General features: G+C 38.4%; 1 long non-coding RNA gene across 1 annotated transcript; it reads right to left on the bottom strand.

The window, feature by feature from the left end:
* Window positions 1-201: 201 nt before the first annotated feature.
* Window positions 202-23,311, bottom strand: LOC138407368 (uncharacterized). The gene is made up of 3 exons (XR_011240791.1): window positions 22,715-23,311; window positions 20,193-21,419; window positions 202-387 (listed from the first exon to the last, which is right to left on the bottom strand). It is a non-coding gene; the product is annotated as an uncharacterized lncRNA (long non-coding RNA).
* Between the last annotated feature and the right edge of the window lie 614 nt (window positions 23,312-23,925).

Raw genomic sequence — 23,925 nt, 5'->3', positions numbered from 1 at the left:
GACATTTAAAACAAACCAGTCTACAACACAATAAAAATCACATGAAAATCAACCTCCCTCCTCATCTTTTCATATTTTTTTTACTCCTCCATTTTTTAATGTGGATTTAGAATTTAATACTGAGCATAGCCGTGAAATTGCCCCCCCCAAATAGAAATGGTACAAGTTGTCAAATAAATGTTATCTACATAAATCCCCACAGATTTCAAAAACATTCTCAGAACACAGTTAACATCACAGTATATTGTAAGGTATCACATTTTTTATTACTCACCTTATTGATGGAACCTCAACCATATTTACTGTCCCTGGCTCAGACTCTCTCTCAAGCATCTACAGTAGGTGTTTTCATTCCCAAAACACAGGCTCTCTTGTGGTTCCAAGAGTCTGTAAGAGTAGAACAGGAGGTAGAGCATTCAGCTACCAGGCAGACAACTTCTGTGCATTTACGGTTACACTTAAAACATTCCTTTTTGATAAAGCCTTGCTGGATCAGGTGAGTCCTGAACCATCCCTTAAGCTGCTATAGGTCTAGACTGCAGGGGAAACTCCCATCATCCACAGAGCACTTCTCCACTTCTCTCTGTCTCGCTGCCTCCCCCCACCCCACACTCATTTATTTTTTTGAGTAAATGTCAAAAACTATGTTATTGACGTGTCTCTTTTCTCCCATAGTCCCTCTCTCTCTTTCTCTCTCTCATTGCAGATACCTCTGACTCCAGAACTGAAGGAGAACAACTATTATTATTATTATTATTGTTAACAACAATACTTAATTGATTATTATATTAATTGTTGCTGCTATCATTGATAATCAATAACGTCTTTACACTGTTATTGTTTACATTTTAACTATTAAGAGCTGATACCAGATGATCCAGGCAGATGATCGTCCACATTGAGCCTGGTTCTGCTAGAGGTTTCTCCCTGTAAGTGAGGGAGTTTTTACTCTTCACAGTCACCAAAGTCTGCTCATTGTGGGAACTGTTATGTTTCTTTATATCAAACAAGATTTGAAGGTCTTGAGATAATGTATATTATGATTTGGCGCTATACAAATAAAATTGAATTGAATTGAATAGGTGATGGGATAATAATAACAATAATTAATTGAGCAGTAGTATCACAATATATTCAGTAAACTGTACAAAAAGAATATGTTTTTTTTTCTTTCATGAAAATATTTTCCATTTCATATTATGCACTCACCAACCTATAACTGTGGGCTGAGTGTCATAAAATTAACAACACATTCATAGCATCTGCAAACAATACTATATAACAACATTCAAGCATACTATCTATATAACAACAGATCTTAACTGTGTTTGTTCTCAAGTGTGGGGTGTTTTATACATTTTTAATAACATTATACGGATCACATTATAGCGTGACATATTTCTGGTTGAGGACAGGAGGAAATTACTGCAGTAAAGTGTGAAAGATGGGTAAAGAAGAGTTGAAGTGGAGTATAAAATGACCGTGGTATTAATGATAAACTAATCACATGAGGGATCGTCTCAGTTGTTCATTTGGAAAAAGGGAAACTGTAATAAAGTTATTGCATTACCTGAAAGGTTTCACAATGTAACTTGATACGAATCCCCTTGCGAGTCTGCTATTGATCCGAAAAGTCTGAATCTGTGAATGTCTTTCACACTTTCCTTCAGTCACTTTCCTCTTGTTAATCGTTCCTGCTTCAGCTCACCGGTCGTAGCCAGAGGTGTGTTCCATCCAGGGCCGAAGGTGATGTTGCTTACTGCGGGGTTAACCCTCTTCACTTCCACCAGCAATTGGAAAACAACACACGGGAGCTCCGCATCATATCAACTCGTTACGCTATAATGTAATCCATATAACGTTATTAAAAATTAAAAAACAAAAAAGATCTTACCAGCCTATACACCTCTCCTACACAGGGGAAGACCACGCCTCCACGACACACACTTTCATCAGAAATGAAACTTATCTCTCTCTCTCTCTCTCACGTGTCTGTGTGTTTCGGGTCAGATCAAGGTGATCAGCGGGACCTTTCATGTGACACCTGCATTTAGAGACGCGGTCTTTCAGTCGCCTGCAAAGACCCCCTCCTTTGCACTTACCGCTCTGAATGCTGTCTCTGTCCACGCGCACAGTATGGAAGCCCTTGATGGTGGTGTTTTCGTCGGGAACATCCTGGTGCAGCCATGTCTCCGTAAAGCATATTAAACTACACTCACGATACTCCTTCTGACTTTGGACCAGTGCAGTCAGCTCGTCCATCTTATTCCCCAGCGATCTCACGTTTCCCATGACAATGGAGGGAAGACTCGGCTTATAGCTCTTCTTGATAAGTCTTTGTTGTTTCACAGCCTCCCTTTTCCTCCGTAGTTTTTTGCGTCCTCTGCATCCCCTGTGTGTCCGTATCAAGATTTCAGCCGGAATATCATTGTCCGTGGTCACCGAAGGTCGCTCGCTCTCTCCAACTCCACGCAGGGAAAGACCGCGTCTCTAAATGCAGGAGTCACATGAAAGGCCCCGCTGACCACCTTGATCTGACCCGACGCACACACACACACACACAGACACGTGAGAGAGAGATAAGTTTCATTTGTGTGTGTCGTGGAGGCGTTGTCTTTCCATGTGTGGCAGGAAAGGTGCAAAGGTAAGATCTTTCTTGTTTTTAATTTTTAATAACGTTATACGGCTAGAAGGCAGCAGGGGCAGACAGGTCCCTTTCAGGTAATGCAATAACTTTATTACAGTTTCCCTTTTTCCAAATTAACAACTGAGACGATCCCTCATGCGATTAGTTTATCATTAATACCACGGCAATTTTGTACGCTACTTCAACTCTTCTTTTAAGGGGTGCAGTTTGTTAAGCAGCTCACGCTGAAAATAACAGCAACATTTTGTCACATTTAGCTTCAAACCATGTTTAAAAAACTTGTGTGAATTTTTGAGAGTCACTTTTTTGCACATTTACAACAATATTTGTCAACTTAGAGATATTTTAAATATTTAAATCCAAATGTTAAATGTTACACTTAAATGTTGAATCTAAATCTAAATGTTAAATTTAAATCTAAATCTAAATGTGCAATCTAAATAATAAATCTAAATCTAAATGTTAAATCTCAATGTTAAATCTAAATCTAAATGATAAATCTAAATCTAAATGTTAAATCTAAATGTTAAATCTAAATGTTAAATCTAAATGTTAAATCTAAATGTTAAATCTGAATCTAAATGTAAATGTTAAATCTAAATGTTAAATCTAAATGTTAAATCTGAATCTAAATCTAAATGTTAAATCTAAATGTTAAATCTAAATGTTAAATCTAAATGTTAAATCTAAATGTTTCGGGTGAAACTAAATATTTAACTAATATGCAAATTCAAATGCCGGTAACAGGAAGTCCCAAAATAAAAGCTCGAAGAGGTCAGAGTGTGTTTATAGTGGTAAATAACGAATAAAACCCATCTTATCCGGGGAAATGGACTCTTGGACATGGAATATCGTGTTAATAACTACATAAAATAACAAACACGTTTGGAGAAACTTTATTTGAAGAGTACTTTGAGTTTTTAGTGTCACTTTTATGGAGACGATTCACGATATTCCATGTCCGAGAGTGTTTATTTGTATAGCGCCAAATCATAATATACATTATCTCAAGGAACTTTACATAGAAGGTCAAGACCTTCAAATCTTGTTTAATATAAAGAAACCTAACAGTTCCCACAATGAGCAGACTTTGGTGACTGTGAAGAGTAAAACTCCCTCACTTACAGGGAGGGGGGGGGGGCAGAGAGACGGAGAGAAGTGCTCTGTGGATGATGGGAGTTTCTATGCTATAGAGACCTATAGCAGCTTAAGGGATGGTTCAGGACTCACCTGATCCAGCCAGGCTTTATCAAAAAGGAATGTTTTAAGTTTAACTGTAAATGCACAGAAGTTGTCTGCCTGGTAGCTGAATGCTCTACCTCCTCAGAGAGAGATATACTTAACACCTTTCGTCAAAAAGTGACAGTTTTACGACTTTGAACTTTTACCTAGTGAGGTCACGAGAAGGGGGGGGGGGGGGGGGGGGGGGGGGGGGGGGGGGAGAGAAGAGGAGGAGAAGGGGGGTTTAGGAAGTGGGGGGTCATAAAAATATATATATATATATATATATATATATACAAAAGTGAGGGGGATTAAAAACCAGATACGGGGTGAGGTCAGAGAGCGCACTTAGCTGCAGGAGAACTCAGTATGTAAACATCCAAAGAATAACAACAGGTGTGATTGTATGGCTCCTCTCTCTCACAGACAGAGGCCCAAATGATGCAGAAAAATAAAAAACTAAATGGGTAAAACAGGAACAAGGGTCCAAGTTGACTTTCTATGGCTTTGACTGTCTCAGATTTGGTCAAGCTTGTCAGGGTGTGTTATCACAGATCAAAAATGTTATGACTTTTTATTTTAAGGCTGGAGGTTCCCTATCTATCTATCTATCTATCACAAACTGAACTAAATTCTCAAACACTTCCTGTGTGCTCAAAAGTCCTGTTCGTTTAATAGAGTCTAGAGCTCTAACTACTACCACAAACTAAATCCTCCAGGCTGCTCGTTTACCAGCCAGCTCAGAGTATGTAATGTGTAAATCAGACAGTGTTAGAGTTTAAAAAAAAAAAAAATATTTACACTATGTAGCTAGGCTTGCAGTTCCAGTCTTTATGGTATCAAAGCTTATCATATCCTAGACCTGACACTGTTTGATGCACAGAGCTACAGTATCTTCTCATGTGAGTGACGTTGCTGCAAACTAGTACTTTTCCAAAGCTGTCCGTGATAATGTGGGGTGCAGTGTCATACTGTGCACTTCGAGTATTCTCAAAATAAATCCACTCAATTTACCAAAAATCTGATGAGCCATCAAATGCACTCATCAAACAGAATCAGAACAAGAGATTGATGTATACACAATGTATTTGTATCAGACAAACTGAAAGGACATTTTGTTACTTTCTAAATATTAAACTGTAAAACATTACACAGGCTTTTATCACTATACTTTGCTCTTAATTTCATATTGTTTCAAATAATTGTATATTTTATTTTCAGATATGTTGAACTGTTTTCTATTATTATTATTAACAACATTTTTTTTTTGTGCTAATTAAACTCATGGATCTTGTGAAAGATCATGCTGATTACAGATAACCCCCTTCAGATGTATGTAGCAAAGGGCCAGGAGTGATTAGGCAGCCAACTAGTGTGGGAAAAGCGATGACTCACAGGTTATGCAACTGAAAATCACCTGAAGTAGTGGTTTGAATATGATTATATATGTTATCTAAATGAATGGGACCTTTAGTCTGAGTTATTCTTTGACCCTAAATAATAATAAACCAAGGGCATGGAAGTGCCTAATCAATGATTAACTTATTTTAATTTTACTTTTACTTTATTATTGATCCTTGAACACAACTTTTGTTCCAGGTGAAGACTCAGGTACAGTTTAAGCTAATTAATTGATTTTTATAAGGACATAGATTTTTGTCTGTGAGCACTGGATGTGTGCTAATTGTTATCTTGGGTTTCAATGAAACCTTATTAAACAATTGGACAAATGAAGTCTTATATTTATGTAACCCAGATCTCCTAGGCCTGAGTTCGTAAACACAAAAAAAAATGAATATGATCTCAGAAGAATATTTGAAACGAATCTTATCTTTTGTTTAAATTCCTCTAATTAATATTAAAGACCACCACAACTGTATTTTAAAAGTCAAAACCTTCACAGGTGTTTATTTACAATAGGAAATAAATGAAAATGCTGTGAATTCTTCTCAGGAAGTAAAATATTTACAAAACAAAATAAATGCACAAAATAAAATACAGGGTCTCTTTAAATTGTTTAAACTGTTCCTTTGACTTCTCAATTTACCCTTTAATTCACTGGTTAAATAAAATCTTTACCTTTCACAGGTCTCTGAATAAAAACAAACACAATTCCTATCAACTGTAAATTAACTCACAAACATCACATGTGGGCCCACTTCAGAAATGATCAACTTGAAACTTAGTTGCAGGCCTGTAGTGATGCTCGGGTGCGGTGAGGCCTGAAAACTGAGTGGACACTTCACTCAATCAAGAGCATAAAATAAAAGCACGTGCATTGTCAATATTTCTTTTTTATTTCACAACATAAAAGCACTTAACACTACTTCAAAATTGTACTCTTGTTCATTTCAGAGAGAAATATTGTATGTTATACTGCATTGCATTTATTTGACAGCTTACTTTAAAATGAAGATTTCAAACAATCTAACAAGCTGTTAAACACGTTGTTAAAGACTTTACGAGTGGTTTTGAACATTTTTTGTTTCTGAAAAATAATTCTCGTCGTTTAAAGCTTTTTTTTTTTTTTTTTTTTCATCTGAAGTTCTCAGAAGCTTAAATGATCCAGTAACTCACCACAAATCAAAGAGAAACAAGCTCCCACAATATATCTAACATTTCTGTTTATAAAACAGTTTATAATGTATTTTACTGTAGCTTCACTTGCTGCTTACTCAGCTACTTCAGTATAAATGGTCTAATGACATAATGTAGATGAATAAAATGATAGAATAATAGGTCAAACAAGTACTTTTATCTTAAACATTTAACAACAGTTAAGTAGCCTGTATCTGACTGGTACAAAAACGTTTATCATGACACCAGGCCAGTGTGAACAGGAAGTAGATTGTCTACTCCGCACTTGGTTGCTTATAATACTACGAACGACCAACAGCGATGGAGAAAAGTAGGAGGTGTTTTCACAAGACTGTCACTTAGAATGTGCAAAGACATTCCCCAGTTTGTTTTCCACATATAAACAACGTAGCAGGAGATTCTCTGCTCAGACACATTCACAAGAACAAAACGGCCTTCCCTGTAATCAGTTCATTATGGCCGGAGCTTAAGTAAGAGGGCTGTGACAGAAATGGTAATTGGTCTGTATTTATATAGAGCTTTTCTAGTCTTGATGACCACTCAAAGAGCTTTACAGTACAATTTATTGCCATTCACCCATTCATACACTGCATCTAGGGGCAGCACTTTTTCTATGAGTGTGTAATTCTGGGTTCAGTATCTTGCCCAAGGACAGTATGGCATGCAGATAGAACCACCGACCTACTGGTTAGAGGTCCACCTCTCTACCCCTGCAGCCACAGCCGCAAATCACATATAAAATATGTATATAATAAAATGTATATAATCTGTGTATTTGTGAAAAGAGAAACTTATTCATGTGACCTAAATGTAATCATCTGTACACAAGTCTTGTGTTTTTGCTGGCAGCATGCTACAGGGCTAATGACCACCAATCATGCGTACAGATTTTCATTGATAGGAAACTGTCCATATAAAGTCATTTATTTTCTGTCATTGTCTTTGCAGCTATGGATACCCAGATCCTGATTACCTCAGCCGAGTTGAAGACGAACTGAAACTCAAGGGAATTGACTGAGTTTCTGTAGAGTTTGTTATCTATCACATGAATGGACTAGCTCATGTAATCTTTTAAGTTACACTATTATCTCTGCAAATGTATGTACAAACATCTCCCATCTTAAAACCCACATATAAAGCAAAACATAAGACTACATAGAAGGGATAATTAATGTCATTTTAATGCCATTTGATGATTCATAAATAATGACCATCTCACAGCTTCAGATTTCTATTTTCCTGTCCTGACAGCCAATGTCAATATGTTTTAGGTATTTTTTTCCCATTCTTGTCATATATGTCGAGAACGTTTTGAGAGAATTTCTACAAATTTGGCACAGATCATTCACTTGGACTTAAGTGTGACCTGATTAGATTTTGGTGGTCAACGGTCAATGTCACTGTAGCCTCACAAGCAAATTATTTTGTGAACATGACACAGTATCTCCGGAACACCTTGAGGGAATCATTTCACATTTAGTTGGACTCAAGAGTTAATTTATTTGATCCACTTTGATTCAAAGATGAATATGTTAGATTTCAGTGGCCAAAGGTCACAGTGACTGGAAAGAAAACATTTACATTTCTTTTGTCATTCCTTTATCATTCCTTAATGATTAATGATTAATGCTCTGCCTGCAGACAGATTTTGTATTACTGTTTTTTTTAATGATTTGTATGTAATCTACTATACTGTTTAATACTATAAAATATTGTTGAAAATTAATGGCTAAAACTAATGGTCTGTTTAAGGTAAAACTTTATATATGTGTAAGCGGTGTAATGTGGTGCTATGACAAGGCTACCATTGTTTTCTTGTTATATAGTGTTTATTTTACATGGTAACTTGTGCATCTAATGTTTTTAAGTTCATAGTGTTACTTCGCAGTATGTGAAGTACTGGTTAAATGATTTGTTCCTAAGGTCAATTGGTCAATTCAAAAGGAATTGACCATTAGGCCTGTCAGCTGTATCCCACTGAAGCATATATACCTTGACTAAAACCCAGGTAAACTTGATTGGGTGAATGGCTGTGTTGCTGTGTGCAAGCAGTGCTGCCAGTAACCTTGGTGTTGGTTTCAGCTCATTTAGGTTGACAAATACACCCGGACAGAAATGAAACCACAGTACTTCAGGAGAGATGGTAATTATTGACTACCATGGTAGGTGGAGGTTGGTTGCAATGATCTGCAGCATGCCTATCTTTATTGTGCCCATGCCTTTCCTCACTTCTCTCCGGCCTCTGACAGGGAGAGGATGACAAGTGATGGTAAATGGTTTGTATTCATATAGAGCTTTTCTAGTCTTGATGACCACTGTGGTGGCAATTTCTGTGAAACAAGCACAAAGTCAAACACTTCTTTCTGAAAGTTTAATTCAGCATCTGCAGATGGACTCATCAGTACACATCACCTGAATGACATGCACAAATGAGCAAAGAACATAGGAGAATCTGTGTTCTTATAACTCTCTGCCCCCTCCCACTAAGCATTCAAAGGTATTTATTACCCTCCTGTAGTTTCACTCAGTGGAGGAGACGTCCTGTCCATTTGTTTACATGTTCTGTGGATGACCCCCCTGTGAGACCCCAGGTGTGAGATCCCAATCAGAGATACCATGAGACACCATAAAGTTTTGGTTTCTCGGGGCCATACAACTCAAGTCTCTTAAGCCACCATCGTAAACCTTAAGGTTGCCCTTTCAGATAAACAATTTGGTGAACCATTTGGTCAGTCATCCACATACATGTCTGCTCATGCAATTACACATTCACAAATGTAAAATTTCCATTACATTTCCCCCCTTTGAGCATTTCATGCTCACTAAACAACAATCATTTTTAGAGAAACGCATCATCTTGAAATTGAGAATTTCATTCTAGATGAGGGCCCGGAAATTTAACATATCCAATTGCATTCTTGATTAAAGTACACAAATAGTACACAATCAATACACCAGACCAACAACACTTAAATACAAACAAAAATCTGAATCGATGTCAAAAATTCCAATGACACATTTTTTCACATTTAAAATTCACTATGACCACCAATTCCATGCTTCAGGAATCTGTGTGTCCTTGTTCTTTTCCTCAAACAATAGGCAATTTAAATGAAAAACAGTATGCATCAAATTGTCAGATGTATGTATGTATGTATGTGCAGCAATCAGATCAGATTATGTGACCAACACCTCCTTGGCTGGTGAGCATAATGTCCAAAGCCATCCTATTTCGCAGAGCCACATTTCTGAGGCCCTGAATATTGGGAGAAACAAAAATGAAAACCCAACCCCCACTAAGTACACTCCCATCTATTCTGTGTGTGTTGTTCGCACATTTCCCCACCATGGGAAGAGTCCCCCAAATCCTTTGGAGACACTTTCAATGTGGAACACTCAAATCTTCATAATAGTGAGTGCAATCTGTATGGAAGTAAGTGAGGTTAGGTCTCTCATTGATGATCTTTCCTCGCAGTTGTCTTCATGGCTGCATACCATGAATTGACTTCAGGCTTTGTCAGTTCAAACAAGAGTTTCCATTTTTTGTTTTTGCTTATGATGCTCAGTTTAGTTTGGTGTTGTTCTTCCTGCCAAGGTTTCACCTGCCATAGCAATGTTGGCAGGACGATGATGACTGTGAGCAAGGACAGGGAACACATCTTTTCCCTCGAACTGCATCCCAGTCGTCCCATCAGGTGTCACTTTTTGTCTGTCGGCGTCATCGTTTATCAGCAGCGTCACCCTAGCCAACCCCCTAATCAATGTGCCGCCTCTTCGTGAGATTGGACACGTGTGGTCCTAGAGATTTCCACCCCCTCCTTGCTCGCGGACACAAAGCAGTTGAAGGCTGAGGTGCACTCACTGACATCAATGCACGCTGTGTTCTGAAGAATCCACTCCTTGCTCAGGAACCTCCCTGCAATGGCTTGCAAACATCCAAGTTGATCTTTCAGCAGCCTTCACTGCCATCTATGGATTTTGGTAGGGCTTCCTTCACCTATCTGTGGATCTCAAAAAGCATAGGGGACAGGTTGCACAATAAAACATTTCCCTGAGCAGTGCCTTCGCAACTGCTGAAGAGTCCTGTTTAAATGTGGAGAAACACACATGTCAATAAAACCAAGACAGTATTGCTTTCCCTCACTTTGTTCTTCCATAAAATCCCTCAAACAGTTCACTTTATATAATCTGGATTCCTCTTTGTATATTATTATAGTACCAATTATATAACTCTAATGAAAATTTAAAAATAATTTGTGAGTAATTTGTGAGTTTGACAATTCTTTTGTAAACCAATATATCTGTATCTCTTCCTACATTTGGCATCCCCCCTTTGACACTTGGTTCTGACCATGTGTCAACTATGAGGAAACAGATATCTTTCTAAACAGGATTTCCTATTTGTTCCAGACCAAAATGTATAGCCACCAAACAATCCACTTTCCTTCAAACTGTTTTTTTGTTTGTTTTTAACTGAGCTGCCCTTATCTGCAGCTCCTGTAAATCTGTATTTAAATGTTAATGACCCATCAAATACATTAGGTGTTAATGACCTATCAGATTCAGAAACGCCTCGGACAAGCAGACTGTGCTTTGCTGCAGCTTTTGCAGCAGCTTCTGCTCTCACATTCCCCTGTGAAACTGAAAAGTCTTTAAAAAATAATGCTTCACATTTGCAGAACGCAATTAGTTTGAATAACAACACAGCATCAATCAGAACAGCAACCAATGTATGGTAGGTAATGGGTTTGAGAATTTCCCTTTAGCCAAAAATCTGCCAAATCATATACCACTCCCAATGCATACCTGCTACCAGTGTATATGTTGACACCTGTCACTTACATATTTGCATTTCTCAATCAATGCAACCAATTCTGCAGCTTCTGCAGAATAATGTAATGAGTGATTCAGCCAAATTTGTCATACAAAGTTGTAACGTCAAAACCCACTTGGCTTCTACCAGTTGCTGGATCTTTTAATGCTGAGTTGTCCACAAACAGCTTCATATCTGCATTTATCAGCTGTACTGTATCTGAGTCACTTAGCTTTTGAAAAGTGTTCAGTCTGACAATAATAAATTCCACAGTCCTAATTGCATTTATCACTGCAGAAATCTTTTGTGATTTACCTCTAAACCTCTGATTAAATTATTTTTATTATTGGGATCAGATGTTTTTTCCCTTCCCATAACCCCTTTTGGTCCAAAGTTCCAAAACTTTCAATACCAATTGTTTTTGTTCTCCTTTGCTTAATAGAACATGGAGATCAGAATTTGATACCTTAAACAATTTGTCCAGTGAGTCAATCTAAGCTACTGAGACAACACAGTGATTACTGTTCTAATATAACCAACCTAACCTATCGTTAATCTTTAATCTAACTTTCTCTATCACATTCTTTAACTACTTACTCTAACCTTCTCTACCATCCTTTGTGTTAGCATAACATCTGTAATTACATCTGGGTGAGTACCTCAGCATCTCACAAGAAAGTGTTACTTACAGAGGTGAGGGAAGAGTTCAGAATCTTCAATTGATATGCATATATCAAATCCTATTGGTTACATCTACGCCTTGTGATGTTAAAATTAGCATATTACTCAATGAACACATCAAATCTCTACCAATAATATCTATCAGCCAGCGTGGTGACAACAAAAATTAATGTTTAAAATTTCCTTAACCTCATTTTTTTTTTTTTTTAAAACAATGGTACAGTGTATCTCTCTAGCACTGTCGTACCTGTTGCTTCAATTGTTTTAAAACATCTCTAACATTCATTTTTGGAGTTATATTAAACTCTTCACATTAAATGACTGATTCTGTTTCACCTGAATCTACCAAAAATGTGGTGTCTTTACCATTTACTTTGATTGTGTGTTTTTGCATATATGCATCAGTTCTAACAGTAATTCACATGGTGTGCGTGTTACAGTGCTCTTACGAATTTGGTGAGTAGGTTGAAACTTTCTCTCTGTCTCCGTGTCTGCACCAGATGAATCCTTCACTGTCCCCAGCTCCACCGCTACTCAATCGCACTATGTGTATTGGTTCTCAGGGCAATCCCTGATCCAATGTCCAATTTTGCCACATTTGAAACAAGCGTCAGTTCTTCCACGTCCCCTTCCTCTCCCTCCATGACCTTTCTTGTGCCCGCAGACTTGGTTTCGATATGCTGTCAGCTGTGCCATTCGCAGTCCCTCTGTCAACTGCGTTGCCTTTTTCTTGCTGTTCAAGAGTTTTTCTGCATGATCAGCATGACCCCATGCTGGATTCACCATTCTCCGCTCCTGTGCAGAGACGGATCTTGCCACTTTCGAATACTGAGTCCCCATCTCAGTCATCAGCAGTCTCTGCTGTTCAGTGCTGGTTCCAGTTTCACTGCATACCGCTCCCCCACTTAACACTTGTGGGAGAGATGAAATGGTAGGTTCTTTCATATTGGTGAATGTCCATGGTCTATAGATCAGCTGAGTGTTTCCATCTCCTGCAGCCACCTCCACCATCGGTGCTTGCGGGGTTGCATTCAAATCATAAATTGCCTCCTTCCCGGTGCGCCGTGGAGTATGTGCTGCCACATATGGAGTGGTGCATGATGGAGGCCTGTCCACCTCCTCTGCTGCAACAAGGTCGAGGTCTGGATGGAGGTTAGGGACGGCTGGAGCTGCCGCCTGCGCCCTCTGCACCGGTAGCAGCTGAGTGTCCTGCTGGTCATCACACTGCACCGCTGCTGGCTGTGGTTGTCCTCTCGGTGGAGCTGAGTCCAGATCAGGGTCTAGTCGGACACACTGAGACTTGGAGATTAGTTCAATCCCTATCTTTTGCAAACTGTCCCTGATATTCACTTCAGTTAACCAAAATTCACACGCTCCAGTACAAATATCCCTACATTTCTTTTTTCCTTCTAATTTGTCCCCACTAACTCGTTCCTCTCTAACTCTTTCCTCTCTAACTCTACGCTTACCATCACTTATTAACATATACTGAACATTAAGAAAAGAAAGCTGAAGTGGATTAGCATTTTCCTTATCTTTCTTTCCTTTACAGATGTTTAAACCCATTTCTCTAGTAGGTTGTCTCAGCAGTTTTAACACAACTCTTATTTATCAATTTAAACTCCCAATTTGTTCAACAAAATACAAAATTTGGAAGACCAAAGTTATGCTGATATGGGAAAAGACATTTAGAAATTCCCTAATTTATTTTAATCCGTTCTTTCTTTTTAATTTCCTTTTGTTAAAAATTTGTTTTTAGGATTTTAATTTTAGGATTTAAGTCTTTCTTAATAACCTCAAAAAACCAATTATACCCCTAATATACTTAAGTTTACTTAAATGTACTTACCTTTACTTACCTTTCGCGGTTGAGAACTTCTCTCTCTCTCTTTTTTTTTTTTCTCTTATTAAAGCAGATTCATTGCAGTGTCGAGATTATCCTGGCTCAGGTCTCAGTCCTTCAGTCCCAGTCACATCTCCAGTGCAAAACTCTATTTACTATATTATATCATAGTTTGTTAAATCATGAGCTCGACGTCAGAACCCAATATAACAAGTGTATTAAAATCAACAAACACTACTCCTTAACTCTGTGACCTCCTCTCAGATCACCAACCTGTTTACTCTAATAACTACGTGATCTCCAAGATCATCAACAGGCTTATTCTATATTAACTCTGTGGTCTCCAAGACCACCCGTGACCTCCAAGATCACCCGAAGCTTCCTTGATTCTACATCGGTTCCAAACCTTGCCATGCAGACACGTCTGTCACTCACCCTGTGAGAGAATCGTTTCTCTTCTGAATTTGTCTTCCCAGAAAGACAGTGTCTCTGTGCTACTTGGTCCACCGGATCACAGCAGTGAGAGCACTCTTTGGTTCTCAGGCATCAGGCCCTCACGTCTCTACCCTCTTTTGTCAGGGAGGTTGAGGTCAGAGTCCCAGACTCCCTGCGCAGTTTTACCTTTCAGCCTTGAGATCCAGAGTGTCCTCTCACACGAGTGATCCTGCCGACAACGCCAAAATTGTGGTGGCAATTTCTGTGAAACAAGCACAAAGTCAAACACTTCTTTCTGAAAGTTTAATTCAGCATCTGCAGATGGACTCATCAGTACACATCACCTGAATGACATGCACAAATGAGCAAAGAACATAGGAGAATCTGTGTTCTTATAACTCTCTGCCCCCTCCCACTAAGCATTCAAAGGTATTTATTACCCTCCTGTAGTTTCACTCAGTGGAGGAGACGTCCTGTCCATTTGTTTACATGTTCTGTGGATGACCCCCCTGTGAGACCCCAGGTGTGAGATCCCAATCAGAGATACCATGAGACACCATAAAGTTTTGGTTTCTCGGGGCCATACAACTCAAGTCTCTTAAGCCACCATCGTAAACCTTAAGGTTGCCCTTTCAGATAAACAATTTGGTGAACCATTTGGTCAGTCATCCACATACATGTCTGCTCATGCAATTACACATTCACAAATGTAAAATTTCCATTACAGTCAGTCAGCATATAATTATTGGACACCAACCAATCACAGCTATGAAATCAGCTCTATTCATTCATTCATTCTCTGACTTCACCTGGCAGATTCTTTGAAATCAAGTGAAAGAAAGAAACATGGAACATCTGTAACAAATTCCAAGTAAGTAACTGAGGCTGATTTCAGAAAAACCATTGTTGCAACAAAGTCCTCAAATTACAATGCATGCTCCAAATTAAGGGCTTCTATTACCTCAACACAAAAGGCCTGATATAACAAGTTTTCTTGTTCTGTGAAGGTGAGAGACAGTTTATAGGCCAACGTTAAACAATAGTCCACCTGAGTCGCAGTGGTTTCTGTGAATATTTCTGCTACCAACACCTGAACTCTTCTTCAGTATTCAACAGTTCAACATTCATTCCCCGCTGCTCTACAACCCTCACAGACAAAAGAGATCAAATAATCAGGCACATGCAAAAACTTACATATTGCAACCTTGTAATGGTTGACTTGTTATTTTTAGTGACACTGTTGCGGTGTAATGTTCAATAACATGATTCAATCTTGTGATTGAATTAAGTTTCCAAGTGTTATTAATTCAATCATATGTATTTTCCAAGTTGACGAAACTATTACACTTGAGTTCGACCAGGAACATATCAGATGCTATTATATTCCACTGTTTAAAAAAACAAATCCAGGTTTTTTTTTAAAAAAGGTGGTTTGTGATAAACAACACAATAGTTTCCCCCCAGTATTTATTGTATGCAAAATAATTCATTAGACTTATTTATCTCAAAATGAGTTTTTCATTTGGCTCAATATTCATATATTTGCTTATTATTTTAATTACCACAAGAAGTTTTAAAAAGATGTAACAGGTGGTGAATATGTTTCATGACAGATTTATAAAAATTTTAATTTGGTTGGTCAATGTTCAACAGACACAAAGATGTTGGTAAAGTGACTCAAACCGAGAGGTATAGTAGGTTCAGTGTCGTCATAGTGGGAATGGAATGGATGACATGCTTCCCGATGGTATGTTGACCATACAACCCTTACTACAGCGTGAGAGAACCTAAATATTCTAGAAGCTTACAAGCTCTGACCAGGTCGATGGCATCATCATGTCTCTGCAGAGGACATTAGTCAGGACTTCCACTAAGAGCTCAAGTGGGTGATCTGGAGGTCTATTCATAGACTGAGTGGTTTAGAGTTATGCTTCCAGACATACAGAGACACTGAGAGTGAGTTTGGACTGTGGTATGTTAATAGAGAGGTTTATACTGTGTTAACCACAGTTAATATTCCACGTTACTGAAAGGGAAGCCCTCTGTTGTTTGTCTTTGCTCTCATATGTACAGGGTGGCCAGCCTTTTCAAATCAGTCTTACTACTACATTACTTCACCACACACGGTAACCTGTTCAACAATGTAACTGTAATAAAATCTCTGCAAATTCAGTTTCACATGCAGATTAAATCAAGTGAAACTAGCAGCAGGGAGGTTGGAATGCATGTACAACACTATAGCTTTGTGAGATGATTAGGAAGGACTGTCAATGATTTGTAGCAAATTTCAAAGCAGAGAAAGTGGTTGTTTAATGTAGACGGCAGTTTTTCTTCCCATGGAGTTGGCACATGTGGCACTTTGCCAGAGCTCCTCCCCCTGCCCCATTATCCTTCTAGTCCCACAAGCCCCCCCACCCCTGGCAGTGAGGGGCCTGGCTGTATTACACTTCACCGTGGCTTGAATACCAAGGAACACTCCGAAGGGAAGGACTGAATCCAAATGACTAAATGAGTCCACCAACTGTTTACACAGGATAAAGCTTCAGGAACACATGCACACATACCTGCACACGCACACATGTCAAGAAAAGCAACAACAGCAGAGTTTAGTGATCTGTGTTGATGGGTGAGATTAAATTTAAATACCAGAGAAAAGCTTAATGCTCCCAGACCCTGGTGAATTATGTAATTCTATTTCAATTTCTCCCCCCAAAAAATCTTACCTTTATAGTACTGACTTCAGTGCAGCAATCAAGCATTCACTTGGCTCTGTGGTCCATTGCTTCTTTAGTCTTAGTCTCAGTGAACTTTATTGTCAACCAAACAATGCAACAGGTCACAGAGGATTCAAATTGCGTTTCCCCATACTCCAAATGTGCAAGTAATATATAACACACAACTTATAACAAACAACAAATAGTTCAAACAAACAACAACAATGGAAACAACATATACAGACAGACAATGGACCTATAAGTTGTATAAGAAAAAATAAATGAATAAATAAAATAAAATAAAATGAAAATAAAATGAAATTCACAGTGTGACAGAGTGTATTCATGACAATAAAAGTAATTCTTCTTTTTCTTCTTCTATTCAAATTTTGAGGTATGTTATCAAGGGGCTATAATGAAGATGCAACACGGAAAAGTGCAAAGTGTAAAAAGTGGTAAGGGGGAGGTGCAGCCATACAGTATATCTGGGTGTCAAACACTGTTGGATCCACCTGAGATTTATTTTCCTTTTATTTTCAGTGTATAATCTTCAGCAGTCCTTTTCAACTGCAGCCCATTGGGCCAAAGTGTGTTTGGGTTCTGAGGGTTCTGCTTCCCCCCCCAACACAATAGAGGTATTTATCTCAATATACAGTACAGACAAATCCAACAACAACTCTTTCTGGGACACTTTACATCCCTTAAGTCCCTGTTACTATAATCAACCAATTGCAGACTACTTTTATTTTCTGAATCTGAATAATGCTTTAGAAAGTTTCTCCAAATGGTCTTTAGAGTGAATATCCTTTCACAGCCAATGTGTCTCATCCATCTATCAGTTTATCAAATGAGTAAAACCAGAGGTGGGAAGTAACAAAGTACAAATATTTCATTACTGTACTTAAGTAGATTTTTCAGGTATCTACTCCTTAAATTCTCAAAACTGGCTCGTTACTTGTTTCAACCTCCACGGATGACAACACGACATAAGAAAACATATCAACACAGAGAGGACCTCACTAAACCATCCAATCTATGGTAGTGACAGGTGGTGTGTACAAAGGGCAGGGACTTAATCAACCCGAACACATTCCACATCCATTTATTCCCTGTAGTCTTTATTATTCTGTCTGAAATTTGGCAGCAAAACTAGATGTGTGTCCAGTGATTTTTTTTCTCAGTACCAGTTCTGTGTAGGTTGATACCAAAAGAGGAAAACTATCCTATATCCTAGAAAAAGCATTGTGTATCATTGAAGTTAAAAATTCATTTTTACTTTTTACTCATATACTTGAGAACATTTCAGAGCCTGTACTTGAGTTAAGGAGTTGTATCAGTACTTTTACTTTTACCAGAGTCTTTTTTTACTCAAGTATCTGTATTTCTACTTTAGTACAGAATGTGAGTACCTTTGCCACCTCTGAGTAACACAGTGTAATGTGTAAATATGCAGTGACAACCTGAGCCACTGTCCCGAGATGAGAAGTTCAGTGAAAGGTTTCACAATGAACTACACTGGCCATGCTCTTTCTGCAGATTTATTGCAGAGTTTAAACAGCAACATGGATTTGTTATTATGTTCAGTTAATAATGAAATTGCCTTTACACCACAGTGATGGACATGAATTGGAAAGAGAGAGAGAGCTGAGGGAGAGTTCAAGACAATAAGAAAACAATTACTCTTTCTTAAGTAATTATTCACTGACAAAAATGATCACCTCCGATAAAATGTGAAGATCGATACCTAACACCATAATTCTCACAAAGTCATCAGGATTAATTGTTCTCTTTAAATTTACCAGCTGGGGGCAGATGTTTATTTAACACTGTGCCATCCTCTCTTTTTATGTTGTTGAAAGATAAAAGGATATTCAAATTTCTTCTGTTATTCTATTGAGGAAATGTCAAAGACAAAGGCCTGTGAGGCTGGGCGTCATCCAGCACTTCCTGTTTTGCAAACTTGTTACTTATGGCATATTTACCAGGAGCATAAGCCTGCATCCTCTAAGAGAGGATGTGGTCATCTTAGTATTTCATGTAAATGAATTGGCAAGTCACGGGTCCTTCAATATCTATTGACAACATTAAACAACTTTACAATAAACCTTTGAATAATATTGACAAGCTGCGGGAATGGGGATTGTCTGTCTAATGGAAGGAGACAGTGTGTAAACTGAGGTCTGCTGGGAGTCAGTCAGTAAGCCACCATCGTAAACCTTAAAGTTGCCCTTTTCGATTAACAATTTGGTCAACCATTTGGTCAGTCCTCCACATATATCTTTGCTCATGCAATTATACATACACAAATGTAACATTTCCATTACAGTGCTAAAAGTGTTCGAGCTGAGCAGGGATCAGTGAGGATGAGGTCGTATTTAAAGAGACCACTTTGGTGAGAGAATGGGCTGTGATTGGTTCGTGACTGACGAGCACCCATAAACCTATCGGTAGCTGAGCATATGACTCTGTGTTCTGCATGAACTAACACAATGCTTCATTAGTCACAATTCAAGTTCAGGATTTCTACGATGACATTCTCACTTTAAACTTAATGTCCCTTGATGATAGTATTCTAAGAGTTTGAGGACTGATGCCTAAAATTTATGTCCTTGGTTTTTGTCACATTTAGTAGTAAAAATGCACAGTCACACCAATACAGATTCACAATCCACAATGGGACCATGGTTGTTCTCATCTGCATGGAGGAGACTGACTGTCACAGAGTCATCAGCAAATTTGAAAAGTAATCTGTTGTCATGCCAGCTGCGGCAGTCATCAGTATACACATTATAGAGGGGAGGTGAAAGGACACAGGAGGAGACCCTGTGGATGATGACAATATGTCTTACATGCATTTGTGTCAGTTGTCAGTTGCAGCTCGAGGCATGTATCCAAAATTATCTTTTCCAGGCACTATACTGATACTGTAGTCACTACAAGTTACGCATGTTCCATTTTGCCTGGGGGGACATTTAAAACAAACCAGTCTACAACACAATAAAAATCACATGAAAATCAACCTCCCTCCTCATCTTTTCATATTTTTTTACTCCTCCATTTTTTAATGTGGATTTAGAATTTAATACTGAGCATAGCCGTGAAATTGCCCCCCCCAAATAGAAATGGTACAAGTTGTCAAATAAATGTTATCTACATAAATCCCCACAGATTTCAAAAACATTCTCAGAACACAGTTAACATCACAGTATATTGTAAGGTATCACATTTTTTATTACTCACCTTATTGATGGAACCTCAACCATATTTACTGTCCCTGGCTCAGACTCTCTCTCAAGCATCTACAGTGGGTGTTTTCATTCCCAAAACACAGGCTCTCTTGTGGTTCCAAGAGTCTGTAAGAGTAGAACAGGAGGTAGAGCATTCAGCTACCAGGCAGACAACTTCTGTGCATTTACGGTTAAACTTAAAACATTCCTTTTTGATAAAGCCTTGCTGGATCAGGTGAGTCCTGAACCATCCCTTAGCTGCTATAGGTCTAGACTGCAGGGGAAACTCCCATCATCCACAGAGCACTTCTCCACTTCTCTCTGCCCCCCCCCCCTCCCTGTAAGTGAGGGAGTTTTTGTGGGAACTGTTATGTTTCTTTATATTAAACAAGATTTGAAGGTCTTGACCTTCTATGTAAAGTTCCTTGAGATAATGTATATTATGATTTGGCGCTATACAAATAAAATTGAATTGAATTGAATAGGTGTTGGGATGATAATAACAATAATTAATTGAACAGTACTATTGCAATATATTCAGTAGACTTTTCAAAAATAATGTTTTTTTTTCTTTCATGAACATATTTTCCATTTCATATTATGCACACGCCAACCTATAACTGTGGGCTGAGTTTCCTGAGCACATATACACATTCACCTAACACACTGGTAAATATTAACCATTACTATGAGGAACTAATACCTGAAAAAGGGAGTATTTGAATGAACAATACATGGACACAAACTTTTCTCAAATCATGTGCATTATGACTGAAGGGAGTAAGCAAGGTGTCTCTTAACGTTCCTCAGAAGCTACATGCTCCCTCTGCTGGATCCCTCTGGTAACTACACCTGCTCTTATTGCTGCTGGTGTTAGAATAACTTGTTGAACATAAAACACAAGAATACACAAAAATACTGTTCTCTAACTGCTGCAACTGACAGTAAACATTATAACCATAACATGAATATGCTCAAGTATTAGAATATGAGAAATTTAATGTTACTCTGCTACTTCAGCGAACTTGCTGGTGAAGCACAATATTCCTTGTGTCACAAAAGCAACACGTGTCAGAACCTGTCTGACTGCCTAATTCAACCAGTTACAACTTTTTTTCTTTCGCGCCTGCGGACACCAGGCCGAAATAGGTGGATGGGCTTTCTGTAAAGAAGGCTCCTGTTGTGGTTTCAAACCTCTCCGTGCTTTCTGGCATTTGCTGGAGGCTCGTCAAATTGCAATCTATAATGAAAGGGGAATCAGAAGTTAGTGTAAATCCCATTATCAATGCCTAGTATATGCTGGCCCCTCATTTCAGCCAAATAAGCCTCAAACTGTTTGAAAGTTACACCTTTGCGATCACGTAGGCCCCCCGATCAACATTCTTCCCTCTCATACCCATATGTACTCTGTACGGCTATGAAAATGGAGCCCTTAGAAATGGGCTTAATTGATACCAAAGGTCACAAAGGTCACCTGGGACCTTCTGCGGTTTTGGTGAAAATCGGTAATGCAGGCTCAAAGAGCCCCTCATGACCAGTGGGTCAAATTTGGGGCTCCTAGGCCCTTGGGAAGGCCCCGAAAGGGATCGTAATTTTCCCAAAAATCTCCAGAACCAAGAGGCTGCGAACCCTGTTTAGGCCCCTGACCAGCTAGAGGGCTGAAATCCAAGTGACAACTCATGTAGCGTTGATAAGAAATTCCCTCAAGCAGTCCAAGTTACCAGATATAATGAAATTCCCTACTGACAGTCCTAACATATCACATTCACAGTGACGTTACGCTGACCTTTAACTTCGAAGGGAATAAAATCCTTCATCTTTGAATTGAAGTTAATATTTTTACCAAGTTTGACGACATTCCCATAGGCTGATCTTGATATATCATTTTAAGGAAAAATATTAACATACTTTGTGAGAACACTGTGACATTTGGCTACCAAAATGAAATCCAAATTCATGTGAATGTTTGTGCCAAATATGAAAGAATTCCCTAAAGGCATTTTGGATATATATCGCATATACAAGGCAAGAAGTGTGCTTTGTGAGGTGCTAGTGACCTTGCCATTTGATCTTTGACAACTTGATTGAGTCCAAATGAATGTTTGTGCCACATGTAATGATATTTCCTTTGGACAATCTTGATAAATTGTATTCAAAACAATGCAAAGTTATGTGAGCTTGACCTTTTGACCTTTGACTAATATAACGTAGTTGTTCATGAGATATCGCATTCACATGAATGGGACAGACAGATGGATGGACAACTTGAAAACATAATGCCTCTGGCCATATTGAATGTGAAAATGGTAAAGAAATAAATATAGCAATACATAATAAATAATTTGTTCCATGTTCTTTTATTTTACATGGATGATTTCTTGACAAAACAAGCCAACTCTATAAATGTGAACTGAGTGTCAGAAATTAACATGACATTCATAGCATATGCAAACAATTTTTCCCCACAAATATCTGTAACTTTCTGAGAATCTACATCACAGTATATTGTAAAATATCATGTGTTTCAATACTCACCTTATTGATGGAACCTCAGTGATGTCTACTGTCCCTGGCTCAGACACTCTCTCACGCATCTACAGTACATGTCAAGACAGGTAATGGTAGCATTAAAATAACATTAGATATCTACAATTCAGTTGAACTATTATAGTTTCAGATATTAACCATTTAATTCCGAGTTCAGTCAGGAACCCTTTGTTATGATTTACCCATTTGTTGCAAATGGGGACACAGTTATGATTGGCGCTGAAGGCTCCATTCTTTGGATGTTCCCTGGTTAGCCGAGCAGCGTGCTAAGATAAAACAGGGAACATATGCAGAACCCCCCAGTGGGCGTAGCAGGCAAGGTACTTTGGTTAAGATGATTTACCACAACCGTGTTTGTACTCTGTGCTGTGGTGGCAATTTCTGTGAAACAAGCAAATGTCAAACACTTCTTTATGTAAGTTTAATTCAGAATCTGCAGATGGACTCATTAGTACACGTCACCTGATTGACATGCACAAATGAGCAAAGAACATAGGAGAATCTGTGTTCTTATAACTCACAGCCCCCTCCCACTAAGCATGCAAAGGTATATATTACCCTTCTGTAGTTTCACTCAGTGGAGGAGACATCCTGTCCTTTTGTTTACATGTTCTGTGGATGACCCCCCCGTGAGATCCCAGTTGTTTGATCCCAATCAGAGATACAACGAGATACCATAAAGTTGTGGTTTCTCGAGGCCATAAAACTCAAGTCTCTTAAGCCACCATCGTAAACCTTAAAGCTGCACTTTTAGATTAACAATTTGTTGGTCCTCGACATACAGTACATGTCTGCTCATGCAATTATACATACACAAATGTAACATTTCCATTACAGTGCTAAAAGTGTTATAGCTGAGCAGGGATCAGTGAGGATGAGGTCGTATTTAAAGGGACCGCTTTGGTGAGAGAATGGGCTGTGATTGGTTCGTGACTGACGAGCACCCATGAACCTATCGGTAGCTGAGCACATGACTCCGTGTCCTGCATGAACTAACACAATGCTTCATTAGTCACTATTTAAGTTCAGGATTTCCACAATGACATTCTCACTTTAAACTTAATTGAAGGTATCTCGAATTGAGGCAAATTAAAGCTGACCTTGAATTGTGATCAGTCACAATCAAATTGTCATATATCACAAATCATAAACTGGATTTATTTTCATAATTAATTATGGATAAAATTACAAGGTATGTT

The sequence above is a fragment of the Paralichthys olivaceus genome, chromosome 4 (genome assembly GCF_024713975.1).
Source record: "Paralichthys olivaceus isolate ysfri-2021 chromosome 4, ASM2471397v2, whole genome shotgun sequence".
NCBI classification, from domain to species: domain Eukaryota; kingdom Metazoa; phylum Chordata; class Actinopteri; order Pleuronectiformes; family Paralichthyidae; genus Paralichthys; species Paralichthys olivaceus.
The sequence above is the reverse complement of the archived record's forward strand: the minus strand, read 5'-3'. Positions and strand labels throughout refer to the sequence as shown.